We start from the raw sequence: 11,186 nt of genomic DNA, 5'->3' as shown, positions 1-11,186 counted from the left end.
TTTTTCAAAACAGGGTTTCTCTGTAGCTTTGGAACCTGTCTTGGAACTAGCTCTTGTAGACCAGGCTGGCCTCAAACTCACAGAGATCCACCTGCCTCTGCCTCCCAAGTGCTGGGTGGGATTAAAGGCATGCACTGCTACCACCTGGTGAAACATGCTTCTATTTTGTACGAATTTTAAACTCATGCCAAATTAATAAATGTAACTAGAAATAGGTGTGTGTAATGTTGCCTCTTCAGGTGGGGGCAATATCAACTAGGAGAAAAAAACTGCCTTCTGGGTAGAGAATGTTCTATCTTGTGCTTTGATGCATTTGGGTAATTTCGTATTTTATCAAACATAATTTTTTTATAAACTAAAAAATATAAAAATGTACATGCATTTAATCATCTTGAGACACAACTGGCTATTTATCTACCTACCTTCCCATAGACATAGGGCCTGCATCTGGCAGTGAAGGCCAAGTGTAAATAGGCTCCTAATTGACATGATTAACTGTGTCTCAATAGAAGCCTTACTAATGCAAGTGGGGAGCAAACAAGGCTGTTTTCTACTCTCTGAACCTGGCTGAGGTCATGGGGTAGCTGGAGGGCTACTTTGCAGTGGGGATGGGACCTTCCTTGAGTCCAACTGCATTTCCTTTGAACATAGCTTAGAAAGACTTTTCATCTTTTTCTATTATTGGGTATAAAACGCATCCTTCATCTTCACTCAGAAGAGCAGGAAAGCCAATTCCATTCTGCCTGTGTGTTTTCCAAGGCCCAACTGTGTATTGAAAAGAAGGAAAGCTTCCACAGAGCACAATAACCCTAAATGTCTGCATGGCAGAGAAACAGAAAGAAATAAACATAATGGGAGCTCTCAAAGAATATGCAGAAATATAAAAATGGACATAAATTCACTGATTAGGACTGAGCAAGCACTACTAGTTAGCCACATCTTAAAAATTGGTATGTAATTTTTGATAGAATTATATTAACTGCATCATCTTATTTTTAGGCTAGAAAAAAAATTCATTTGACTAGCAGAAAGTATCAATATATTCAGTACCATATTTTGCTGGAAGGAAGTACCACACATTTTTTTTTGTACCTTTATTCTTCTCGATAGTTGATATCTTTTTCCCTGGAGATCACCTCTGTATGGCTTATGAATTCAGTTATTAAGAAATTATTTGGATTGTTCTCTTTGATTGAGGGGCCAGTTTAATTGACCCCCCCTTCTCTTTAGAGTAGACTTATTCTCACCTGTCTGTGCTCTGTCCTTGGAGCTGGCATACTTTAGGACCCCTCCCTATGTGGCATTGAACATGAGGAGGTTAGTCTTGGGGTTTGATTTCCTAGGATCTGAGCAAATGATAGGTCTTCTGTCTTGGTTTCCTCATTGGAAGAATGGGACCTAAAACACCTTCTCCAATGGACTTACCTTTGAGATATGTGTGGGAACAACTTAGACCCGTCTGTCAGTTCATTTTTCTTTTCCAACTAACCTTGAGTTCACTGTCTGCCTACCTTGGAAAACAGGGCTTAGCAAGTAGTACAGGATATATGATCCTGGTCACTGACATCTCTAACCTCTACAGAGACTTAGAAGGATATGCTCATGATGTGTGTGTGTGTGTGTGTATCTCTGTGTGTATATCTGTGTGTGTACATGTGTGCATGCACACACATACATACACAATGCTGCCTGTGTGAATGTCTATTTGTATCCTGAACCACGTACAAAAACCACTTGTTTTTAGGCACATATTTAACAGGAATGAATTGGTCTCTTAGAAGTAGACAATAGACTGTGTTTTCCAGGAGTGGGCTTCTTGGAAGAGTGAGAGATCTTTGAGGTATTGACAAAAAAAGATAACACTTTAGCCCAATAGGAGGAATACGTTTTGGAGATTTATGGTACATGGTGGCTATAATTCTTAGTGTCTCATAGTCTTGAACAATGCTTAGAAAAGGGATACTATATGCTTTCCACAAACATGAGAGCCCTATGAGGTGACAGGTATGTTAACTAGCTGGATTTCATCATTCATAATGAATGTATGTAGGTTCTGAATGCTTGTTCATTTCCCAACTGCTCAGATACAAATGATCATGCAGAAACTGTGTTAATTACAACACTGTCTGTTTATTAGCTCAGGCTTCTTGTTAAGTAACTCTTACATCTTAAATTAATCCATTCGTATTAATTGCGTCTTGCCACTAGGCTGTGGCTTACTGGTGCTGGCATGTTACTCCTTTGGCAGCTACATGGCATCTCTCTAACTCCACCTACTCTCTCTCTATATCTCTTCCAGATTGGCTATATACTGCCCTACTATAGGCTGAAGGAGCTTCTTTATTAGCCCATGGTAATAAAAACATATTCACAGCATACAGAAGGGACTCTTACATCAAATGTACTTTGTAGCATCATGTCATTCAAGATACAAACTATTTTACCCGTCAGATTCATTAAAAGATTTCAAAAGCCTCTGTCCTGTGCATGAATTATGATTGCCCTTGGGACCAGTGATATGGTATGGTTCACTTGACAGTCTAGCTGTTCATAGTTTGAGCCCCAGCACTGCATAAGACCAAGCATGGTGGCACCTGCCTGTAATACAACACTTGGGAAGCAGAGGCAGGGGTATCATAGTCCTTGGTCTGTATAGCAAACTCAAGGCCTGCTATGGCTACATGAGACTCAGTCTCAGATAAAACTAGCTGCTGGAGCTAGTGAGTGTCCATCCCTGGTCAAGGGTCAGGCTAGTCGTGGCAAACATCTAGGCGGTATCCGTTTGTCATTTCCTCCCTCCGTTCAGGTTCCTGGCAGCAGGGCTCAGTCTTTAAGCGTTGCCCAGTGCTGTGTTGGAAATTCTCCTTGCCAATCAGGATCTTGAACTTGACCTCAGGTGGAAATGAACATTGTTTTCTGAGGATGGAGGAGGGGCTCAACAGAACATGAGTCACGGTTTTGCAATGATGTTTACTGTTTCAGAATATGAGCCCAGTCATACTTACATAGAAGCTACACACTGCTGGTTTTCGGCCTCCAATTTATTGGGCACCTCTATACTGCACCATCCTCCTAAACTGCCTCCCTTGGTCCCTTTGGTACTTTTGATGGCAGTAGGTTTCCTCCTTCAATTTGCCAGTGACAATTCCAGAAAGCTTGCTGGCACACAGATACCTGAGCCTACAGTAGACTTGCCAACTCCATGTAGTTGATGACAGTCAACACATTTTTCAACCACTTTGGTAAAGCTGTTTCACCATTTAGGTACTATAAACAGCCTGAAATCAATCTGTATTTAAGGCCCTCACATACAAGTTTGAAAAAGCAAACTGAAAGATGGAGATCGTTGTATATATTTCCAGACCTTCAGATCGATTTATCCAGGGATGCAAGATAGGTTGAGTTGAGCTACACATCTTACTGCAGTAAGACATAGCACTTCTGACTAATGCAGCCTGCAAGGTAAGGTCTCACTTGCTGCCCTGGTCAAAGGATGGAGCTGTAGAAGGAGCTGTGGTGAGCGGGCTGCTTCCCGCCACCCAGTTCCCGCACCGCCTAGCTTTCCCCGAAATAATTACATGGAAACTGTATTCTTTTAAACACTACTTGGCCCATTAGCTCTATCCTCTTACTGGCTAGCTCTCACATCTAGATTAACCCATTTCTAATAATCTGTGTACCATCACGAGGTGGTAGCTTACCGGTAAGATCTTAACCTGTGTCTGTGTTGGGTTGGAGGATCATGGCGACTGCCTGACTAGGCTTCTTTCTCCCAGCATTCTGTTCTGTCTACTTTGCCTCCCTAATTTTCTGTCCTATTAAAGGGCCAAAGCAGTCTCTTTATTTAACCAATGAAATCAACACAAAACAGAAGACTCTACCACATCATGGAGCCTGCTTAGGTCCCTGAGAGGGCAAGATTTCTGAGGTCCCATCTGGGCTTTGTGTTATGGATTGGTGATGGCAGCAGTGCCCACAGGTGACACCTGACTTTTCTGGTCCTTATGACTCCTTCCCTGCTTTAGCTTTTGAAAAATGTTCTTTAGGTGTTGTGGGGGTGTCCTTGGGTGTTGAGGTTTAAGGGTTCCTGGATCTCTGCTGAAGCCAGTCTCCCCGCACAGCTTTTTGCAGTGTTCACTTTTCTGTTTCCCAGGTTAGAGCTCTCTGCCTGGCTTTCTGCGTCTTCATTCTCCACCCCTTCTTTCAGGGCTCCATTATTTTCTTTCTATTATTATTGCTAATTATAGCAGCAAGAAATGCTTGCTCTGGACACATAGAATTAGACCTCTCTCCACATCAGGCACTCAAGACTCCTGGCTGCTACCACTCACTCTGCAACCTACGGCTATCCTTGGAATATAGCTTTCAGAGGACTCTCCCACAGAGCCCCCAATGTGATCCTGATCTCCTATGTCTGGACCGTACAGGGCCCACACTGTTATACTTCGATAGTCTTATTTTTGTTGTGTTATCCTTTATTCTTCCATGGGTTCCTAATTTTCTTCCTGTTAAAGTCTTGACTCCCTAACTGGATTATACACTCCAGGAATGACTTCCATATTGCAGTCTCTTACTATGGTATTTTTAGCATTGGCAGGCACTTAGGAAACAAGTTGTCAAGCCAGGCCGGGGTGGCGCACACCTTTAATCCCAGCACTCGGGAGGCAGAGACAGGTGGATTTCTGAGAGTTCAAGGCCAGCCTGGTCTCCAAGAGCTAGTTCCAGGACAGGCTCCAAAGCTGAAGAGAAAGCCTGCTTTCGGGGGGGGGGGGAGAAAAAAAGAAGGGAGGGAGGGAGGGAGGGAGGGAGGAAGGAAAGGAGGGAGGGAGGGAGAAAGAGAAACAATTTTTCAGGGTTGGTTAGCTTGATGGTGTGTTGATTAGGGAGTAGAAAAGGAGACCAGAAGCAGTCATCTAAGGGTCACATGTTCATCTCTCTCTGTCCAGCCCCCTCTGCCTTCCACCTTCCAAGCCAGGCCTCCTCACTCCATGACTGGCCCAGTTCAAATGTGATTTTTGGTACATATGTATAATACATGATGGTTAAATCAGGGCAGTTGACCTTTCCCACCAAACTTCACTTGAGGAAAACCATTTATAAGTCCGTGTGGACCACAGAGAATTACAGTTTGGTGTCCTCATTGTTTAGTTGACTGGAATCACCTCTGAGATAATTACTGTGGGTGTATCTTTCAAAAGAATTTTATTCTTGTTGTTAATTCAATGTGTTAGCAATTAGATGCATGTATATAATGTATTCTACTTACCTCTCTCTCCACCTTCTCTTCTCCCCACCCCTGTGAACTCTCCTCTTCCCTCCTGATAGGTTCTTTTCTTAAGTTCGTGGGGTTTTTTTTTGTTGTTGTTGTTGTTGCTGTCATCATTGTTTCTTTTATGGCACCCCGAGTTTAATCTGGGACATCTGAGTGACCACAGGGATGGAACTCCACAGTGCGCTGCCTATGATACCAATAGGTGTTCGTTTGATGATTCTCCCCTCTCAGTGAGAATCCATCAGTCATCAGTAGTAGTTCAGCAGGGAGGGGTGGACCTCATAAGACCCTCCCCCATCCGACAGTAGCTGTTGACAGATCCCGTCTTGCACAGGCTCAGGGCAGGCAACCTCAGCTGCTGTGAGATCATGGTTATAACAACTGTGTCACACCCAGAAAATGGTATTTTATGATCCTCCTTTCATCTCTTAATGTTCTCAACACCTTTCAGCCTTACCACATGAGGGACCAAGCTTGTAACCAACGAACCATTTCAATCCATAATAATCCAGTTTGGGTGCTCTGGGTATTCTTGATTCATAGGAGGCACATACCTTGTCCTGCCATTGGCCCTGGCTTACTTTCTTCCCCTGTCCTCTTCTATTTCCTGTTAGCAGATGCTAGGCAGACCCAGTCTGGTTTTCTGATGAACACCCTGCACCCGAGCTGGGGACTGTGGGAGCGTCTCCCTTGTGTGAACCCTGCAATGATGTGAATGAGTCAAAACTCACAGGCACATTCAGTTTCATGATTGTTGTCATATTGTTTTCCAAAATGACTGTACTGACTTACACTTCTATCAGCCATGCTCGGTGGTTTCTGTTTCCCCATGGCCTCCGCAGCACCTGGTATGATGAGATGTGTGTACTTGCTGCAGTGATCGCGTTAGGGCACTGGACTGGCCCTTGTGTTAGATGCTTTGCTTTCCATAGAAAAATCTCTAGTAAGAAGAAATACCAGGTAGGCAGACTATCTTCTATTAGAGAAGACAAATCTTTCCAGAAATTCTGTATAGACTCCCCCTAAGTCTGTGTTATTGTATAGCCTGGGACAGGTGTCCTCCTAGCTAGTCCTCATCAGAGATGACAGGATTGCTGGGGCTGCTTGAAGCCCCAGTTGACGACTCTTGATGACTCTTCTGATTGGCCAGTACTTCTTTTGAGTGCACACCTGTCTGCCCTAAACTTACACAGAACTGGGGTTCCTTTAAATAGGAGAGCAGGGACTGACTGGCTACCCAGAAACCAACAGTCTACATCAAGTTTTCGTTTTGGCCAATTCCGGAAGTGCACACTGCCTGTTGTGTGCAAGCAGTCTCCCCTGAATCTGTATGATTAACCATTTCCAGAGCTCAGAAGTGGGGCGTTAACCAGCACATCCCATTTCCCCAGGGAATAGATCTGTCCAGCTCATCTTAGAAACCTAGTGCTCTTTAGAAATGTTTCCTGCCCGGCAGATGTCAGACCTGTTCCCGCTCCAGCTGTTTAAGCTGGGGTTTCTGCACGCTCTCAACGAAAGGGGGTAACAGAGAGTTTCAAGGGCAGAGCACCCCAACTCTGGCCCTATGCCATGACAGGTGGGGAGGAACAGCTGTCAGGGGCCAGAATCTCTGTAGGTCGCTGCTTCCTCCTTCTCATCCACTACGTGGATGCTTTAGTAATCCTTGCGGTTTTTCTTCTGACCGAAGGAGGAAAACACTAATTTTTGAATGAAACCCAATTGTTAAGAATTTGTTGACTACTTGCCCTCTATGAGGCAGCTTATAGGGAGAATGTTTCCTTCCTGTGATCTCATAGAAGTCACCAGACAATTCTCCAAGAGCCCATCTGTGTTGTGGCACCCACTTTCAAGCTGGGTTCTGTGGTAGAGTGTTTGCTCAACACACACAAGGCCCTGGATTCAATGCCCAGTGCCCAAGTGAAAAAGAACTTTCTTCCTGGCATTTATTAGCAAGGTGCTTTTAAGCATGTAATATCCCTGAGATATCCCTCGGCATTATTTGTGCACCGTAGATAAGTGGTATGTTTCAAACGAGTTGCTAATATAAAAGACTTTGCATGTACTCAAATATTAGATACTTTTTATAATATTAATTTAAAAAATAATGGAGAAACTGGGAGGCTCAGAGGCATCAGCTTATGAAGCTTAGCAGATAGCTAGCTCTGGTAAGCAGAGCCACAGCTGAAGCCCAGAGTATCTGATCCAGAGCAGAGCTTTTAAGCATCCTACTGACTCTGGGCATTAGGGGTTAGAGTGTTCCTAGAAACAATATTCTGCCTTCCTTTGCATTCCCACTCAGCCACACTTTTTACACAGAAGAATCTCTGCCACTGACTACAAAGACAGTGCAATGCTTCCAAGACCTGGTCAATATCCGGTGTTCACCTGAATCAGAGCCACACACCTAGGTGGTGACTCATACCAGACACAGGAGCACCTATTAAACATCTCCTGTGCCAAGCTGAACTCTGAAGAAGAGGCCACAAGGCAACAAGGATGCTGCTGGTTCATGGACCCATTCTGAGTGTGGAGGAAGGCCCTGGTCCCCCTGATCAACCTTTCTCACACAGCTTATAGTACCTGACACTGTCTAGAGCACCAAGTGATTGTATACACGATTCAGCATCCTGAGCATTCTGGGATATGTGATGATAACAATGACCCTGTCTTATTTTTCAGATGAGAAGCTTCTACTTAGAAACACCAAGTAACTCAGCTGATAAATAGCAAAGACAGAAGTCTTCAGGCTGGAGGGAATTCTTTGAGACAGTTGATCCCTCCAGCGCTGGTAGGTAAGTTTGCACCTCCCAGAATGAAATGTGCTGGGAATGACTAAGGTATTGGATGGCCAGTGTCATTTCCTCTGGCCTCCTAATCTTGGATTCTAGTTTGGTTTTCAAGATAGGGTTTCTTTTCTTCTCTGCGTTCCTTCTCAGCCCTGGTTATCCTGGAACCCCTTTGTAGACCAGGCTCGCCTTGAACTCACAGAAGTTCACCTGCCTCTGCCACCCAGTGCTGGGATTAAAGGCATGTGCCACCACACCCTGTTCCTTAATTCCTTTTTAATGTTTGTTTTGCTTTTTGTAGGAGATTGATGGACTTACACAGAAGATAGATCCAGCCATGCCATTGGCCCTATGAGAAGGAGACACTCTTTCCAGAAGACGTAGAACATTCCTGAACCTGGAAAGATGCCTGGAAACTGGGAGAAGACAGAAGAGAGCACTTCCCCCTCTTGCCTGGGCATCTCCTACCATACTCAATACTTTTCACCGGGTCACTGCTGAGCTGTCCTCGTTTAGTCTTGGTTTGATGGAATATTAGTCTGAAATTTTTACTTTCAATTAAACTCACTTGTTGAACCACCTCTATCTTCAAAGGATTCTATTAGGATGGCTAATTATAGCTATTGCTACAAGGCATTATTTGCACTCAATTTCAGCTCTTAGGCAATTTGGTTCAAGTGTTTTATATTTTCACTCTTCGGAGTTATGTGTAACCATCATCCTCCTACACTACAGGTTTCAAATGAGCTATTTTTGGAAACCCAGATCAAAACAGCAATTTTGATGGTGACCATATCTGGTCTAACTTTAAGTGCTGGTAAAAACAGTCAAAGACACAGTGCTATACAGAGCAAGAAAGACCCCCACCCCCCGTTTATGAGGTCAAGTGTTTGGAAAGTTCAAGCTGTCCTTTATATTACCATATTGGTCTGAGTACTATCTAAAGCCAAAGGCAATGTAAATTCCTCCTAAATTGCAGAGATTTCTTCTTCTGCTAACTGTTGGCCATAATTAATATGTTTCAAGATGGCAGCCATGGAAGAGTTTAGCAGGGATCCTGCATTTCCCGTGAAGTGGAAGTTATTTTCTATTTACGGTTATTTATGTGTACGTGAGTGCGTGTATGTTGTATATAGGTGGTTATAAGTATTTGTATGTTATAGCACAGATGAGGTCCAACCCCAGCTTTCTGGAGTTGGTTTGTTCCTTCCTCTGTGAGTTCTCTAATGCAGCTCAGGTGTTCACGGCAAGCACCGACCCTGTAAGCCATCTTTGGGCTGAGAGCACTCTCTTTGTGTTCATAACGCTGCCCTCATTTCTTCTTGTGCCCACAGACACGTAGTCTAATTCTTGCTTGCTAACCTGCTCTCCCTCCCCAAAAGTTCAGTTCTCAGCTTGTGGACCAGGACCATCCTCTCTCCTGTCACATGCCTGCCTCATAATAAGTACTTGCATGATCAACTGACGGATGGGTGAATGAATCCTAAAAGTACAACTTTTATTTTGTTTTTGAGAAAGTCAATATTTTATTATGTAAACATTAAATGATTGCATTCATCTTTAAAAACAAATAAGCAGAAAACAACCCCCTAGAATTTTTCCAAAAAGGCTGAGAATCTTCTAATGTGTCTTTGCTATTCTTCACTTCATCCTTATCCCTGCAGAGGGAATAATTTGTCATCATTTTGGAGCACTTTTTTTTTTAAAAAAAAAACTAGTCTATCTTTTTTTAAACAATCTTATTTTTATTTTACCCACCAATTCCAGTTCTCTTCCTCTCCCCTCCTCCTGCTCCCCCCACCTTTCCTCTACACCCCCCCTTCCACTCCACAGAGAGGGTGAGACCTCCTAGGGGGAGTCAACAAAGTCTGTCACATCACGTGAGGCAGGATCAAGCCCCCTCCCATCCCCAGTATCTAGGCTGAGCAAGGTATCTCTCCATAGGCAATGGGCTCTAAAAGGACTGTTCTAAATACTGACTCCACTGCCCATGCTGCCAGAAACTGCCCAAGCCACACACATTCAGATGGCCTAGTTTGGTCCTATGCAGTTTCTCTAGCTGTCAGTTTGGAGACAGTGAGCTCCTGGTAACTTGAATCAGCTGTTTCTGTGGGTTTCCACATCATGGTGTGTACCCCTTTATTGGAACACATTTTTTTTTCATAAAGTGTTATCATGCTAAGTAGATATACCACCTTTGATTTGAACCAAATGAATTTGTGTTTTCATATATGCATGCATATATGTGCAATGTAAAAATTAAAAAAAAAAGAATCACTTGTCTTAGATCTAGGACATTGTGTCCCCAGTGAAGGAGTGACCTAAGATAATTTCCTCTCCCTGGACCTTATATTCTTTTCAGCACAGTGGGTTCAGGGGGCCTTTTGGAAGTATTAGGCAAAATGATAGAACTTCCATAGTACCACTGGGATTCAGATGCAGATTATACCAATAGCTGTCCCTCCACTATGCATTGGGATGGGAGAAGGCCCCCAGACCAGCGCTTAGCTGAGACAGCACCACAAATCATCCCCACTAAGCCCAAAACCATTGCCTCTAGATTTTACTCTTCTTTCTAAATACTTTGTTATCATTTACAAAGATTTTTTTTTGTTTGATCAAATATTCCATGTTGCATCCTGTCGGCTCTCTTCTGCACCACATCCTATATGCCTCCCACTCTCGCCAACCTCCTTTCCTCCTGCAACTCCTTTCTCACATCCCTGTGTTTTCCTTTATTTTGTGACCCACTCTGTCTAACCAGGTCTGCTTGTGTGGCCACAAGGTTCCAACTATCCACTCGAGCCTAGTGGACCCACCTGTGGGTACATGACTGAACAATGTCTGCCCTTCTGGAACCTACCAGTATCCAGTAGTTTGGCAGGGTAGGATATGGTCTTTTGAGTCTCTCACCCATCTTCAAGTGACTGATGCGAGGCCCAGTTTGTAAGAGACAGGGTAAGCAACCACAGCTGCTGTGCAGTCAGGATTGCAATGGCTGTGTCGTGTCCAAATGATTACATTCACAGCCCTTTTTTTCTTATCATCTAGCTCTTATATTCTTTCTACTCCATCTTCTGTGACATTCCCTGAGCCCTGGGGTCGATGCTATAATTCTCCTGCACACT

The 11,186-nt window shown here is 43.7% G+C and overlaps 1 long non-coding RNA gene across 3 annotated transcripts in view; it reads left to right on the top strand.

The window, feature by feature from the left end:
- LOC113456736 overlaps positions 1-9,743 on the top strand; it is a 209,562-nt gene extending 199,819 nt beyond the window's left edge. For all 3 annotated transcript variants that reach the window (XR_003377482.1, XR_003377481.1, XR_003377480.1), the window contains 2 exons: positions 7,952-8,064; positions 8,360-9,743. This is a non-coding gene — a long non-coding RNA (uncharacterized LOC113456736). The remainder of the gene's footprint in view (positions 1-7,951; positions 8,065-8,359) is intronic.
- The last annotated feature ends 1,443 nt before the right edge of the window (positions 9,744-11,186 follow it).

Source organism: Microtus ochrogaster, chromosome 15, assembly GCF_000317375.1.
Source record: "Microtus ochrogaster isolate Prairie Vole_2 chromosome 15, MicOch1.0, whole genome shotgun sequence".
NCBI lineage: Eukaryota > Metazoa > Chordata > Mammalia > Rodentia > Cricetidae > Microtus > Microtus ochrogaster.
This window is presented reverse-complemented; position numbering and strand designations above follow the sequence as displayed.